Consider the following 16,614-nt stretch of genomic DNA (forward strand, 5'->3'; position numbering starts at 1 on the left):
GATTTTGTTCTTCAACTAAAAATGTGTAAATATTATTTTTCGAAAAATTAAAAAAAAAACAAATATTCTTTTTTTTTAATGGAAAATGTTGTATTTTAATTAAAAACTAAAAAAATATTACTTCTATAATTTTTTTGTTTTTTTTTTTGTAAAATTGAAAATATTTCTTATTGTTTAAAAAAATATGTTATTGTGATTTTTAGTTAAAAAAATATAAAATGCAATTGAAATTAATTTTTTGTAAGAAAAAATTGTACTGATATATTACAGTCTTAAAAGCAATATTGAAAACATTTTTGTTAACATAATTTACCTTTTTTATTGTAATTTTTTCATTTTCACATGTAAGTCTCAATTTACATTAGGCGAGTTTACTTGCGGCAATTGTCAGTTTGATGGAGAGAGAGAGGTGAGGCATATGGTAACCCTTTGCCTCTCAGCCCCCTCTCTCACCTACAAACTGACAATTGCCGCAAGTAAACTCGCCTAATGTAAATTGGGACTAATTCGAAGAATTGCAGTTGTAATTTGATTATTTCATTTGAAATTCGAAACATTTCACTTGTAATTTGAGAATTCCAATTGAAATTCGAATTATTTCACTTGTAATTTGAATTTTTTCATTTGTAATTCGAATTATTTTATTTGTAATTCGAAATTTTTCCATTTGTAGTTTGTAAATCGAAGTATTTCATTTGGAGTTTCAGATGAAAAAATTCAAATTTCTAATGGAAGAATTCGAATTACAAATAAAATAATTCAAATTATAAATAAAAAAAATCAAATTTCAAATCAAATTATTCGAATTTCAAATGTAAATCTCAAATTACAAATGAAAAAATTCGAAATTCAGAACAATTTCGATTCGAAACAAAATTCTTTCGCATTACGACTAAAATATTGTTTTTTTTATTTAAAATAAAAATGAATCTACACCATTTTCACAAGTAATTCGAAGAATTTCAGTTGTAATTTGATTATTTCATTTCAAATTCTAAACATTTCACTTGCAATTTGAGAATTACAATTGCATTTCGAATTATTTCATTTGTAATTTGAGAACTCCTTTTGAAATTTGAATTATTTCACTTGTAATTTGAATTTTTTCATTTGTAATTAGAATTATTTCAATTGTAACTCGAACTTTTCCATATGTAAATCGAAGTATTTAAATAAAAAAATTCGAATTATAAATAGAAAAAATTCGAATTACAAATGAAAAATCAATTTTCAAATCAAATTATTCAAATTTCAAATGAAATTCTCAAATTACAAATATGTAAATCGAAGTATTTAAATAAAAAAATTCAAATTACAAATGGAAAAAATTCGAATTACAAATGAAAACTCAATTTTCAAGTCAAATTATTCGAATTTCAAATGTTAATCTCAAATTACAAGTGAAATAATTCGAAATTCAGAACAATTTCGATTCGAAACAAAATTCTTTCGCATTACGACCAAAATATTGTTTGTATTTTTTATTTAAAATAAAACTGAATCTACACCATTTTCACATGTAATTCGAAAAATTTCAGTTGTAATTTGATTATTTCATTTGAAATTCGAAACATTTCACTTGTAATTTGAGAATTGCAATTGAATTTCGAATTATTTCATTTGTAATTTGAGAACTCCATTTGAAATTTGAATTATTTCACTTGTAATTTGAATTTTTTTCATTTGTAATTCGAATTATTTAATTTGTAATTCGAATTATTTAATTTGTAATTCGAATTTTTCCATTTGTAGTTTGAATTTTTCTATTTGTTAATCGAAGTATTTCATTTAGAATTTCAAATGAAAAAAAAAATCAAATTACAAATGGAAAAATTCGAATTACAAATGAAATAATTCAAATTACAAATGAAAAAATCTAATTTCAAATGAAATTATTCGAATTTCAAATGGAATTCTCAAATTACAAATGAAATAATTCGATTTTCAAATTAAATTCTCAAATTACAAATGAAATACACCTTTTTCAGATGTAATTCGAATTATTTTAATTGTAATTCGAGAATTCTATTTGTAATTCGTAACATTTCAGTTGTAATTCGAATTATTCCATTTGTAATTCGAATTATTCCATTTGTAATTCGAGTTATTCCATTTGTAATTCGAAATATTCCATTTGTAATTCGAATTATTCCAATTGAATTTCGAATTATTCCATTTGTAATTTGAGAACTCCATTTGAAATACGAATTATTTTACTTGTAATTTCATTTTTTTCATTTGTAATTCGAATTATTTCAATTGTAATTCGAATTTTTCCAATTGTAGTTTGAATTTTTCGATTTGTAAATCGAAGTATTTCATTTGGAATTTCAAATGAAAAAAATTCAAATTACAAATGGAAAAATTCGAATTACAAATGAAAAAAAAAAATCAAAATTTCAAATGAAAATATTCGAATTTCAAATGAAATTATTCGAATTTCAAATGGAATTCTCAAATTACAAATGAAATAATTCGAATTTCAAATTAAATTCTCAAATTACAAATGAAATACACCTTTTTCAGATGTAATTCGAATTATTTTAATTGTAATTCGAGAATTCTATTTGTAATTCGTAACATTTCAGTTGTAATTCGAATTATTCCATTTGTAATTCGAATTATTCCATTTGTAATTCGAGTTATTCCATTTGTAATTCGAAATATTCCATTTGTAATTCGAATTATTCCATTTGAAATTCGAATTATTCCAATTGAATTTCGAATTATTCCATTTGTAATTTGAGAACTCCATTTGAAATACGAATTATTTCACTTGTAATTTGATTTTTTTCATTTGTAATTCGAATTATTTAATTTGTAATTCGAATTTTTCCATTTGTAGTTTGTATTTTTCTATTTGTAAATCGAAGTATTTCATTTGGAATTTCAAATGAAAAAAATTCAAATTTCAAATGGAAAAAATCGAATTAGAAAAGAAATAATTCAAATTACAAATGAAAAAAAAATCAAATTTCAAATGAAATTATTCGAATTTCAAATGTAAATCTCAAATTACAAATAAAATAATTCGAAATTCAGAACAATTTCGATTTGAAACAAAATTCTTTCGCATTACGACTAAAACATTGTTTTTTTATTTAAAATAAAACTGAATCTATACCATTTTCACATGTAATTCGAAGAATTTCAGTTGTGATGGATGGAAATGGAATGATTTGAATTTCAAATAGAATAATTCGAATTACAAATAGAATAATTCGAATTACAAATGGAATAATTCGAATTACAAATGGAATGTTACGAATTACAAATATAATTCTCCAATTACAAATGAAATGCTACGAATTACAACTAAAATGTTTCGAATTACATCTGAAAAAGGTGTAATTCGAAATTCAATTGTAATTCTCAAATTAAAAATGAAATAATTTGAATTACAACTGAAATAATTCGAATTACATGCAAAAATGGTGTAGAGTCTTAGAGAAGCAATAGAAATACCTTTGACTGATATTAAAAATTTGGTGAAATTGGGGAATTGAAAAAAAAACGAGATTAAGGCTGATGGTAAGGCAGGTCAGCAAGGCAGCAATATGATGTCCGTTTGGAGGCTGTTACGAGCAAAATTAAAATAATTTTGACTCTTTTTTTAAGTCCGTGGGTATTAAGGCAAGTCCTCGGAATTCTATCAGGCGTGTCACAGAAACGAATTCCGATCGAAAGTTGAATTAATTCCGTATTTAGCTTCTTCAGAAAACGAAAAACGAAGAACTTTTCGGGATGAAACCACTTTTGATTGTGCAAACGGAATTTATTTTTTTTTTTAAATTTTGTTAACAAATTTACATATAATTTCATATATAATTCCGATTTTATAAAATCGATCGGAATCTGAAGAAGCTAAAACAAAAACGATCGAAATGAAATTACCAAATTGAAGCCATTCCGATCGGAATCTGTGACATGCCTGTATAACTTCTGTAAGCAAGATTGGGACATTAACGTTGTAGACGTTTGATAGCCTGCTTTTTTCACTTTCAAAGTCATGGCATGAATTGGGTTTGCCGCAGAAGATGATTGCTGCAATAGAGGACATACTGAAAAAATATTAGCCGATGACAAGGGTTTAGAAGTATTCCTCTTGGACTTTGATAATGGAAAAGATCAAAGTCTTTATTAAAAATGTTCAGGATTGATTCTTAAATAAATAAAATTAATATTATTAATAAACAAATTTCAATTATAACAAAAAATATTGTATAAATGTGCAAAATGGATTTAATAATAATAATAATTTTATAATTAACAAAACTTTTCTCTTAACGGAAAAATTAACAATTTGATGGAAATTTTTTGTTTATTTTTTCAACAAAAAATTAATTTCTTATAAAATTCTTTATTTCATATTTTATTTTTTATTATTAATATTAAGACTACATGTTTGAATATTGTTTGAATCTAAAAAAGAAAAAAAAAAGCTCTTTCATGTGCCAAGGAACACGTTGTTGAAATTCGAAGAGCAAAAGAGAAACATGTATTGAACACCTCTCTTCTTCCACTAACAAAAAAAGAGAACTTTATTTGATTTTGGCATATTATTGTTATTAAAACCCTGCCTCCTTAAAGTAGGCAACAGTAAACGAAACGAAATGCAGACACATTGAACTGATGAACGTCGTTGTAGAAGGCAAAGGTGGTTATATTTCTTCTTTGTCTAATTTTTTTTTGTGTTGCATTCAAAATGTGTGATAAATTATTTGAGAAAAACAAAACTGAATTAATTTTTTTCTGATTTCTTTTTGGAAATGTTTTTGTAAAAAACAAAATTCAGGCCTTAATTAAAGATAGAGGTTATATTAAAAAAAACCGCAAAATTAAACCAATATTTCATAGATATTTTTTTCTAAATATTGTGTGGATGTACCTTTAAATTACAAAAAAAAAAAAAAGAAAAAAATTAAACATAAAGCAGCTAAATATTTAAGTAGTTAAACTACTGCTTTCTTTAAGTAGTCAAAAAGAAGCAAAAGAAAAACGAAAATTTGAGATTGAATTGAAAAACAAAAACTGGAAACTAAAAGCAAAATACAATAAAAAAAGCACTGGAATTTTCTTAAAGAAATTTCAAGTAAAGTATTAATTTAATGAAAACTAAAAAAATAGTTTTTATAAGTTTTCTTTGGGAAAACAGGAATTTAATTAATTAATTTTTATTGTTGAGTTTTTTACATAAAAAATAAATTACTTTTAAGGCAATTAAAACGAACGACATATATTTTTAACAATAAAATTAACCAATGGAAAAGCATTATATAAATGTGCTCATTTTTTTACAAAATAAAATAAACATAAATATTCAAAAAAGCTTAAAAAAGGTAAAACATTACATATATATTGCTCATAGGTAATGAATATAAAACACTTAAACTAAACAAACTATTTAATTTAATTAACACTTTGCAATATTTTCATTAAACAAGAGGTTGATGGATTTGTGTTTAGTTTTAGTTCTAAAAACGCAAGAAAAACCTATTATCTAATTTATAATAATAAACAAAAAAATAATTTATTAGTTTTTTTTTACACAAATAAAACTGAATTGTTAGCTTTTTTAATTAAAACATTTTTTTGTTATTTCTTTTAATTTTTATAATCAGCATTCTCTATTGCAAAACTCTTATTGTGAATTATTATTTATTTTAATTATTAGTTAGAAACAAATTGTTAATTTTTCTTCTTCTTCTCTAACCACAACAAACTATAAACCAATTTCCCCCCAAAACACCTACTACTGCATACCAAATAGCAAATATTAACCGCAAACTACTACAACTACAACAACAATACATACATACTAATTAGTAAAATTTCATCATAAATGTGTAACAAATGTCTTCTATTACAAACTCCGTTTTTTTTTTTAACAAAAACAATAAAATATAACAATATCAATACATAAAACTAAATATATACATACATATATATATCACAGTGCTATAAGATTTTGTATAAAAACAAAAAACCAAGAACAACAACTTATGTATTTGCACTCTGCAAAGGCAATATATATGAAGATAAGCCAAAAAAAAAAAAAACATGTCCTATAAAACAAGAAATCCTACAAAAAAATGTAAAAAATATTAAAAACGAAAATAAAAAATCTCAAGAACTAAAGAAAGAATCGAAAATGTTTATTTTTTTTATGAAATAAGCCAAGTCTGCTTCATTGGTAAGTTTGGACATTTTATAATTAAATTAATTTACAAACAAAGGGGGAAATGGGCAATGTTCCCATTTGTACCTTCTGCGCAAGATTTCTTTTTAATCCTTCCCGTTTTGTGTATCAAAATAGTGTATTTCAGAAAGGGTTTATAGAAGGGCTCTTTCTTCTAGAAAGGGTCTATAGAAGCACCCTTTCTTTTAACAAAGGGTCTTGGGAGCATCCTTTCTATCACAAACGTCCTTTGGAAACACCATTGCCTTCACAAAGGGCCTTTGGAAGAACGTTTGCCTTCACAAAGGGCCTTTGGAAGCACCCTTTTTTCACAAAGGGTCTTTTGGATCACCCTTTCTTTCACAAAAGGCATTTGGAAGCACCCTTTCTATCACAAGGGGTCTATAGATGCCCCTTTCTTCTAGAAAGGGTCTATAGAAACAGTCTTTCTTTCAAAAAAGGTCTATAGAAGCAGTCTTTCATTCAAAAAAGGTCTATAGAAGCAGTCTTTCTTTTAGAAAAGGTCTATAGAAACACCCTTTCTTTAAATAATGGTCTTTGGAGGCACCCTTTCTTTCAAAAATGGTCTTTGGTGGCACCCTTTCTTTCAAAAAGGGTGTTTGGAGGCACCCTTTCTTTCACAAAGATTCTTTGGAAAGGGCAAAGCACCTTTGGAAGCACCCTTTCTTTCACACGGGTTCTATAGATGCACCCTTTCTTTCACACAGGCTCTATAGATGCACCCTTTCTTCCACACGGGCTCTATAGATGCACTCTTTCTTTCACACGGGCTCTATAGATGCACCCAGTCTTTCACACGGGCTCTATAGATGCACCCTTTCTTTCACACGGGCTCTATAGATGCACCCTTTCTTTCACACGGGCTCTATAGATGCACCCTTTCTTTCACACGGGCTCTATAGAAGCACCCTTTCTTTCACACGGGCTCTATAGATGCACCCTTTCTTTCACACGGGCTCTATAGAAGCACCCTTTCTTTCACACGGGCTCTATAGAAGCACCCTTTCTTCTAGAAAGGGTCTATAGAAGCACCCTTTCTTCTAGAAAGGGTGTATAGAAGCACCCTTTCTTCTAGAAAGGGTCTATAGAAGCACCCTTTCTTCTAGAAAGGGTCTATAGAAGCACCCTTTCTTCTAGAAAGGGTCTATAGAAGCACCCTTTCTTATTCCATTTGTAATTCGAATTATTCCATTTGTAATTCGAATTATTCCATTTGAAATTCGAATTATTCCATTTGTAATTCGAATTATTCGATTTGTAATTCGAATGATTTCCTTTGTAATTTCAAATAAAATAATTCGAATTACAAATGGAATAATTCCAATTACAAATGAAATAATTCGAATTACAAATGGAATAATGCGATTTACAAATGGAATAATTCGAATTACAAATGGAATAATTCGAATTTCAAATGGAATAATTCGAAATACAAATGGAATGATTCGAATTTCAAATAGAATAATTCGAATTACAAATGGAATAATTCGAATTACTAATGGAATGTTACGAACTACAAATAGAATTCTCCAATTACAAATGAAATGTTACGAATTACAACTAAAATGTTTCGAATTACATCTGAAAAAGGTGCAACTCGAAATTCAATTGTAATTCTCAAATTAAAAATGAAATGTTTCGAATTGCAGCTGAAATTATTCGAATTACATGTAAAAATGGTGTAGAGTCTTAGAGAAGCAATACAAATACCTTTGACTGATATTATAAATTTGGTGAAATTGGGGAATTGAAAAAAAAACGAGATTAAGGCTGATGGTAAGGCAGGTCAGCAAGGCAGCAATATGATGTCCGTTTGGAGGCTGTTACGAGCAAAATTAAAATAATTTTGACTCTTTTTTTAAGTCCGTGGGTATTAAGGCAAGTCCTCGGAATTCTATCAGGCGTGTCACAGAAACGAATTCCGATCGAAAGTTGAATTAATTCCGTATTTAGCTTCTTCAGAAAACGAAAAACGAAGAACTTTTCGGGATGAAACCACTTTTGATTGTGCAAACGGAATTTATTTTTTTTTTTTAAATTTTGTTAACAAATTTACATATAATTTCATATATAATTCCGATTTTATAAAATCGATCGGAATCTGAAGAAGCTAAAACAAAAACGATCGAAATGAAATTACCAAATTGAAGCCATTCCGATCGGAATCTGTGACATGCCTGTATAACTTCTGTAAGCAAGATTGGGACATTAACGTTGTAGACGTTTGATAGCCTGCTTTTTTCACTTTCAAAGTCATGGCATGAATTGCGTTTGCTGCAGAAGATGATCGCTACAATAGAGAGGACATACTGAAAAAATATTAGCCGATGACAAGGGTTTAGAAGTATTCCTCTTGGACTTTGATAATGGAAAAGATTAAAGTCTTTATTAAAAATGTTCAGGATTCTTAAATAAATAAAATTAATGTTAATAATAAAAAATTTAAATTATAACAAAAATATCGTATAAATATGCAAAATGGATTTAATAATAATAGTTTTTATAATTAAAAAAATGTCTCTTAACAAAAAAAAATCAACAATTTGATGGGAATGTTTTGTTTATTTTTTTAACAAAAAATTATTATTTTTTTTAACAAAAAATTAGTTTCTTATACAATTCTTTATTTCATACTTTATTTTTTCATTATTAATATTAAGACTACATATTTGAATATTGTTTGAATCTAAAAAAGAAATAAAATGCTCTTTCATGTGCCAAGGAACAAGTTGTTGAAATTCAAAGAGCAAAAGAGAAAAAATTGTATTGTACATCTCTCTTCTTCCACTAACAAAAAAAGAGAATTTTATTTGATTTTGGCATATTATGGTTATTAAAACCCTGCCTCCTTAAAGTAGGCAACAGTAAACGAAACGAAATGCAGACACATTGAACTGAACGTCGTTGTTGAAGGCAAAGGTGGTTACATTTCTTCTTTGTCTCATTTGTTTTTTGTGTTGCATTCAAAATGTGTGATAAATTATTTGAAAAAAAAAACAAAACTGAATTAATATTTTTCTGATTTCTTTTTAGAAATGTTTTTGTAAAAAACAAAATTCAGGCCTTAATTAAAGATAGAGGTTATATGAAAAAAACCGCAAAATTAAACCAATATTTCATAGATATTTTTTTCTAAATATTGTGTGGATGTACCTTTAAATTACAAAAAAAAAGAAAAAATTAAACATAAAGCAGCTAAATATTTAAGTAGTTAAACTACTGCTTTCTTTAAGTAGTCAAAAAGAAGCAAAAGAAAAACGAAAATTTGAGATTGAATTGAAAAACAAAAAACTGGAAACTAAAAGCAAAATACAATAAAAAAGCACTGGAATTTTCTTAAAGAAATTTCACATAAAGTATTAATTTAATGAAAACTAAAAAAAATAGTTTTATAAGTTTTCTTTGGGAAAACAGGAATTTAATAAATTTTTATTGTTGAGTTTTTTACATAAAAAATAAATTACTTTTAAGACAATTAAAACGAACGACATATATTTTTAACAATAAATAAAATTAACCAATGGAAAAGCATTACATAAATGTGCTCATTTTTTACAAAATAAAATAAAAAATAAATATTCAAAAAAAGCTTAAAAAAGGTAAAACATGCATATATATTGCTCATAGAAAATGAAAATAAAACACTTAAACTAAACAAACTATTTAATTTAATTAACACTTTGCAATATTTTCATTAAACAAGAGGTTGATGGATTTGTGTTTAGTTTTAATTCTAAAAACGCAAGAAAAACATATTATCTAATTTATAATAATAATACAAAAAAAAAAAAAAATAATTTATTAGTTTTTTTACACAAATAAAACTGAATTGTTAGCTTTTTTAATTAAAACATTTTTTGTTATTTTTCTTTTAATTTTTATAATCAGCATTCTCTATTGCAAAACTCTTTTTGTGAATTATTATTATTTATTTTAATTATTAGTTAGAAACAAATTGTTAATTTTTCTTCTTCTTCTCTAACCACAACAAACTATAAACCAATTTCCCCCCAAAAACACCTACTACTGCATACCAAATAGCAAATATTAACCGCAAACTACTACAACTACAACAACAATACATACATACTAATTAGTAAAATTTCATCATAAATGTGTAACAAATGTCTTCTATTACAAACTCTGTTTTTTTAAACAAAAACAATAAAATATAACAATATCAATACATAAAACAAAATATATACATACATATATATATCACAGTGCTATAAGATTTTGTATAAAAACAAAAAAACAAGAACAACAACTTATGTATTTGCACTCTGCAAAGGCAATATATATGAAGATAAGCCAAAAAAAAAAAAAAAAAAAAAACATGTCCTATAAAACAAGAAATCCTACAAAAAAATGTAAAAAATATTAAAAACGAAAATAAAAAATTCTCAAGAACTAAAGAAAGAATCGAAAATGTTTATTTTTTATGAAATAAGCCAAGTCTGCTTCATTGGTAAGTTTGGACATTTTATAATTTAATCAATTTACAAACAAAGGAGGAAATGGGCAATGTTCCCATTTGTAACTTCTGCGCAAGATTCCTTTTAATCCTTCCCGTTTTGTGTATCAAAATAGTGTATTTCAGAAAGGGTTTATAGAAGGGCTCTTTCTTCTAGAAAGGGTCTATAGAAGCACCCTTTCTTTTAACAAAGGGTCTTGGGAGCATCCTTTCTATCACAAACGTCCTTTGGAAACACCATTGCCTTCACAAAGGGCCTTTGGAAGAACGTTTGCCTTCACAAAGGGCCTTTGGAAGCACCCTTTTTTCACAAAGGGTCTTTTGGATCACCCTTTCTTTCACAAAAGGCATTTGGAAGCACCCTTTCTATCACAAGGGGTCTATAGATGCCCCTTTCTTCTAGAAAGGGTCTATAGAAACAGTCTTTCTTTCAAAAAAGGTCTATAGAAGCAGTCTTTCTTTTACAAAAAGGTCTATAGAAACACCCTTTCTTTAAATAAGGGTCTTTGGAGGCACCCTTTCTTTCAAAAATGGTCTTTGGTGGCACCCTTTCTTTCAAAAAGGGTGTTTGGAGGCACCCTTTCTTTCACAAAGATTCTTTGGAAAGGGCAAAGCACCTTTGGAAGCACCCTTTCTTTCACACGGGCTCCTATAGATGCACCCTTTCTTTCACACAGGCTCTATAGATGCACCCTTTCTTCCACACGGGCTGTATAGATGCACCCTTTCTTTCACACGGGCTCTATAGATGCACCCAGTCTTTCACACGGGCTCTATAGATGCGCCCTTTCTTTCACACGGGCTCTATAGATGCACCCTTTCTTTCACACGGGCTCTATAGAAGCACCCTTTCTTCCAGAAAGGGTCTATAGAAGCACCCTTTCTTCCAGAAAGGGTCTATAGAAGCACCCTTTCTTCTAGAAAGGGTCTATAGAAGCACCCTTTCTTCTAGAAAGGGTCTATAGAAGCACCCTTTCTTCTAGAAAGGGTCTATAGAAGCACCCTTTCTTCTAGAAAGGGTCTATAGAAGCACCCTTTCTTCTAGAAAGGGTCTATAGAAGCACCCTTTCTTCTAGAAAGGGTCTATAGAAGCACCCTTTCTTCTAGAAAGGGTCTATAGAAGCACCCTTTCTTCTAGAAAGGGTCTATAGAAGCACCCTCTATTTCACAAAGGGTCTATAGAAGCACCCTTTATTTCACAAAGGGACTATAGAAGCACCCTTTATTTCACAAAGGGTCTATAAAAGCACCCTTTATTTCACAAAGGGTCTATAGAAGCACCCTTTATTTCACAAAGGGTCTATAGAAGCACCCTAGCCATCACAAAGAGGGTGCTTCCAAACCATTTCTTTCACAAAGGGTCTTTTTGAGCCCCTTTCTTTCGTAAAGGGTCTTTGGAAGCACCCTTGCCTTCGTAAATGACCTATGGAAGCACTCTTTCTTTCACAAAGGGTCTTTGGGAGCACCGTAAAGAGTCTTAGGAAGCACCCTTTCTTTCACAAAGGGTCTTTGGAATCACTTTTTTCACAAAGGGCCTTTGGAAGCACCCTTTATTTCACAAAGGGTATATAGAATAACCCTTACTTTCACAAAGGGTTTGTAGAAGCACCATTTCGTTCACAAAGGGTTTTTGGGAGCATTCTTGCCTTCACAAAGGGCTTTTGGTAGCATTCTTGCCTTCACAAAGGGTCTTTGGAAGCACCCTTGTTTTTCAAAGGGTCTTTGGAAGCACCCATTCTTTCACAAAGGGTCTTCGGAAGCAGAAAGGATCCATAGAAGCAAGCTTTCTTTCAGAAAGGGTCTATAGAAGCACCCTTGCCTTCACAAAGAAGGTGCTTCCAAACCCTTTCTTTCGTAAAGGGTCTTTGGGAGCACAATTTCTTTCGTAAAAGGTCTTTGAAATCACCTTTTTTCACAAAGGGTCTTTGGAAGCACCCTTTCTTTCATAAAGAGTTTTGTAGAAGCACCCTTGCCTTCACAAAGGGTCTTTGGAAGCACCCTTTCCTTCACAAAAGGTCTTTGGAAGCACCCTTTCTTTCACAAAGAGTCTACAGATGCACCCTTTCTTTCACAAATGGTCTTTAGAAGCACACTTGCCTTCACAAGGTGCATTTGGAAGCACTCTTTCTTTCACAAAGGGTCTTTGGGAGCAACCTTTCTTTCATAAAGGGTCCTGGATGAGTGGCAAAGTTAAGACCAAATCTGTGGATCCGTTCGAGAGTTATCGTCTGCATCAGCCAGCCAAATTGTCTGAAACATTATTCATCCAAATATACATGGGGTCTACATCGATGGGGCACATTTTTTATCAAAGTGTGTACACATAGCTTAAAGATGCTCTAAATCGATTCTCATTACAATAACAACAAGTATAAATCATCAGTAATGACATTAAAACGCATTTTCAATGTTTTCTCGCTGGTCAATAAAATAATAAAAACAAATTAATAAAACAAAAACAAAGTCAAATAATAATAATAAACAAATAAAGAAAAATATGCTGATTACAAATGGCATAAAAATCTCAAAACGAGCGTGCCAGAAATTTGCAAATTAGATTAAAGAGTACTTAGATTTAAATCTAGAATTAACACTTCCATATTAAAATGAAAGCAAATTAAAAAGACACGATTCGGAAGATAAGTTACGGGTAGCATGCTGCTATAGGACTAATTTTTGGAGGTGTGTATTGAAATCTTAAACATCGAATAAAAATTTTACTCTGGCAAAAAGTCAATGGAGAAAAACATGTTTTCTTTTCGAATTGTTGTTGTATTTTCAAATGCACACACACACACCTCCCATAAAAAAAAAAAAAAAAAAAACTACAAAAGAACCTTATCTAAAGGTCATTTCCCTTGCTTTTTGTTGTCCTCCTCTCAACAAGAACATGATTCATGATGTATGACAAAAGGTAATGCTGATGCTGCAGCATTTGTTTTAAAATCAACTTCTTGAAATGACTGGAAATCCAAAATAGGAAAGAAGAATTCTCAGTATCAGGTACTAGAAAGGGTATTATTCTTGTTGTTGTTTATGATGCACACGTGCAACAGATGCAACACATGATTAGTTTTGACTGCTGCAAGATGCTTTTGTTGTGGCAAGCGAGAGCCAGATATGAACCACCAACAGGTAGATGACCTTTTTTCCTTCAGGTTTCTGCTTGTTTTCGAAAACCAAAGAAGGGAGTGTGGGATTTTTTCAGTAATTTAATTGTCTTTTAAATGGTTTTGAAAACATCTGAATATTTCTCTTAGGTGAAATTGTAACGATGTTTTCTTAATCCCTACATTTTGAATTTGGCCATGTAGCAAAGAAATTAGAGTAGAGAAGTATTTGGTTTATGGGAGGGATTTATTCTAAATCTCAACAGATTTGGACATAGTTTGAGAAAAATTACTTTATGGGACGTGAAGATGATCTCTTTGCTCCAGCCACTGCTGGCTAGAGTTTTTAATAGGTTTCTGAAAGAAAGGGTGCTTCTAAAGAGTCTTTCTGAAAGAAATGGTGATTCTATAGTCCCTTTCCGAAAGAAAAAGGTGCTTGTATAGACCCCTTCTAAAAGGATCTACCAAATTACCCTTTCTTTCACAAAGGATCTATTAAAATACCCTATCTTTCAGAAAGGATCTATAGAAGCACCCCTTTCTTTCAGGAAAGATCTATAGAAACACCTTTCTTTCAGGAAGTGTCTACAGAAGCACCTTTCTTTCAGCACACTTCAAGCACACTTTCTTTCAGAAAGGTTCTGTAGAAGCACAATTTTTGCAGACAGGATCTATAGAACCTCCCTATCTTTCAGGAAGGGTCTATAGAACCTGCCTTTCTTTCAGGAAAGGTCTATAGAAGCATCTTTCTTTCAGGAAAGGTCTATAGAAGCATCTTTCTTTCAGGAAGGGTCTATATAAGCACCCTTTCTATCAGGAAGGCCCTATAGAAGCACCCTTTCTTTTGAGGAAAGGTCTATAGAAGCATCTTTCTTTCAGGAACTGACTGTAGAAGCACACTTTCTTTCAGTAAGGGTGTATAGAAGCACACTTTCTTTCAATAAGGGTGTATAGAAGTACATTTTCTTTCAGTAAGGGTGTATAGAAGCACCCTTTTTTCAGGAAGGGTCTATAGAAGCACCCTTTCTTTCAGGAAGGGTGTATAGAAACACCCTTTTTTCAGGAAGGGTCTATAGAAGCACCCTTTCTTTCAGGAAGGGTCTATAGAAGCACCCTTTCTTTCAAGATGAATCTATAGAAGCACCCTTTATTTCAGGAAGGGTCTAAAGAAACACCCTTTCTTTCAGGAAGGGTCTATAGAAGCACTCTTTCTTTCAGGAAGGGTCTATAGAAACACCCTTTCTTTCAGGAAGGGTCTACAGAGCACCCTTTCTTTCATCAAATGTCTACAGAAGCACCCTTTCTTTCAGGAAGGGTCTATAGTAGCACCCTTTCTTTGAGGAAGGGTCTATAGTAGCACCCTTTCTTTGAGGAAGGGTCTATAGAAGCACCCTTTCTGTTAGGAATGGTCTATAGAAGCACCCTTTCTTTTAGGAAGGGGCTATAGAAGCACCATTTCTTTTAGGAAGGGTCTATAGAAGCACTCTTTCTTTTAGGAAGGGTCTATAGAAGCAACCTTTCTTTTAGGAAGGGTCTGTAGAAGCACTCTTTCTTTGAAGAGGATTGTATTGAAGCACCCTTTCTCTGAAGAGGATTGTATAGAAGCACCCTTTCTTTTAGGAAGGGTCTATAGAAGCACCCTTTCTTTGAAGAGGATTGTATAGAATCACCCTTTCTTTCAAGAGGAGTGTATAGAAGCACCCTTTCTTTTAGAATGGGTCTTTGGAAGCACCCGTTCTTTCAGAATGGGTATTTGAAAGCACCCTTTCTCTCAGAATGGGTATTTGGAAGCAGCCTTTCTTTCAGAATGGGTATTTGGAAGCACCCATTATTTAAGAAAGGTTCTATAGAAGCACCCTTTTTTTGAGAAAGGTTTCTTTCAGAAAGGTTCTACAGAAGCACCCTTTCTTTCAGGAAAGGTCTATAGAAGCACCCTTTCTTTCAGGGAAGGTCTATAGAAGCACCCTTTCTTTCAGGAAAGGTCTATAGAAGCACCGTTTCTTTCAGGAAAGTTCTATAGAAGCACCATTTCTTTCAGGAAAGGTCTATAGAAGCACCCTTTCCTTCAGGAAAGGGTTATAGAAGCACCCTTTCTTTCAGGAAAGGTCTATAGAAGCACCCTTTCTGTTAGGAAGGGTCTATAGAAGCACTCTTTCATTCAGGAAGGGTGTATAGAGGACCTTTTCTTTCCGGAAGGGTCTATAGAAGCACCCATTCTTTCAGGAAGGGTCTATAGAAACACCCTTTCTTTCAGGAAGGGTCTGTAGAGGCACCATTTTTTCAGGAAGGGTTTATAGGAGGACCCTTTCTTTCAGTAATTTTCTATAGAAGCACCCTTTTTTCAGGAAGGGTTTATAGGAGGACCCTTTCTTTCAGGAATTTTCTATAGAAGCACCCTTTCTTTAAGGGAAGGTCTATAGAAGCACTCTTTCTTTGAGGAAGAGTCTACAGAAGCACCTTTTCTTTCAGGAAGGGCCTTTTCTTTCAGGAAGGGTCTATAGAATCACCCTTTCTTTCAGGATGCGTCTATAGAAGCACGCTTTTTCAGGAGGGCACTATAGAAGCCTCTTTCTTGCAGAAAGGGTCTATAGAAGCACCCTTTCTTTGAGGAAGGGTCTATAGAAGCACCCTTTCTTTGAGGAAGGGTCTATAGAAGCACCCTTTCTTTGAGGAAGGGTCTATAGAAGCACCCATTCTTTCAGAAAGGTTCTATAGAAGCACTCTTTCTCTCAGAAAGGTTCTATAGAAGCACCCTTTCTTTCAGGAAAGGTCTATAGAAGCACCCTTTCTTTCAGGAAAGGTCTATAGAAGCACCCTTTCTTTCAGGAAAG

Source organism: Musca autumnalis, unplaced genomic scaffold, assembly GCF_047663935.1.
Source record: "Musca autumnalis isolate F117 unplaced genomic scaffold, ASM4766393v1 scaffold_5, whole genome shotgun sequence".
NCBI lineage: Eukaryota > Metazoa > Arthropoda > Insecta > Diptera > Muscidae > Musca > Musca autumnalis.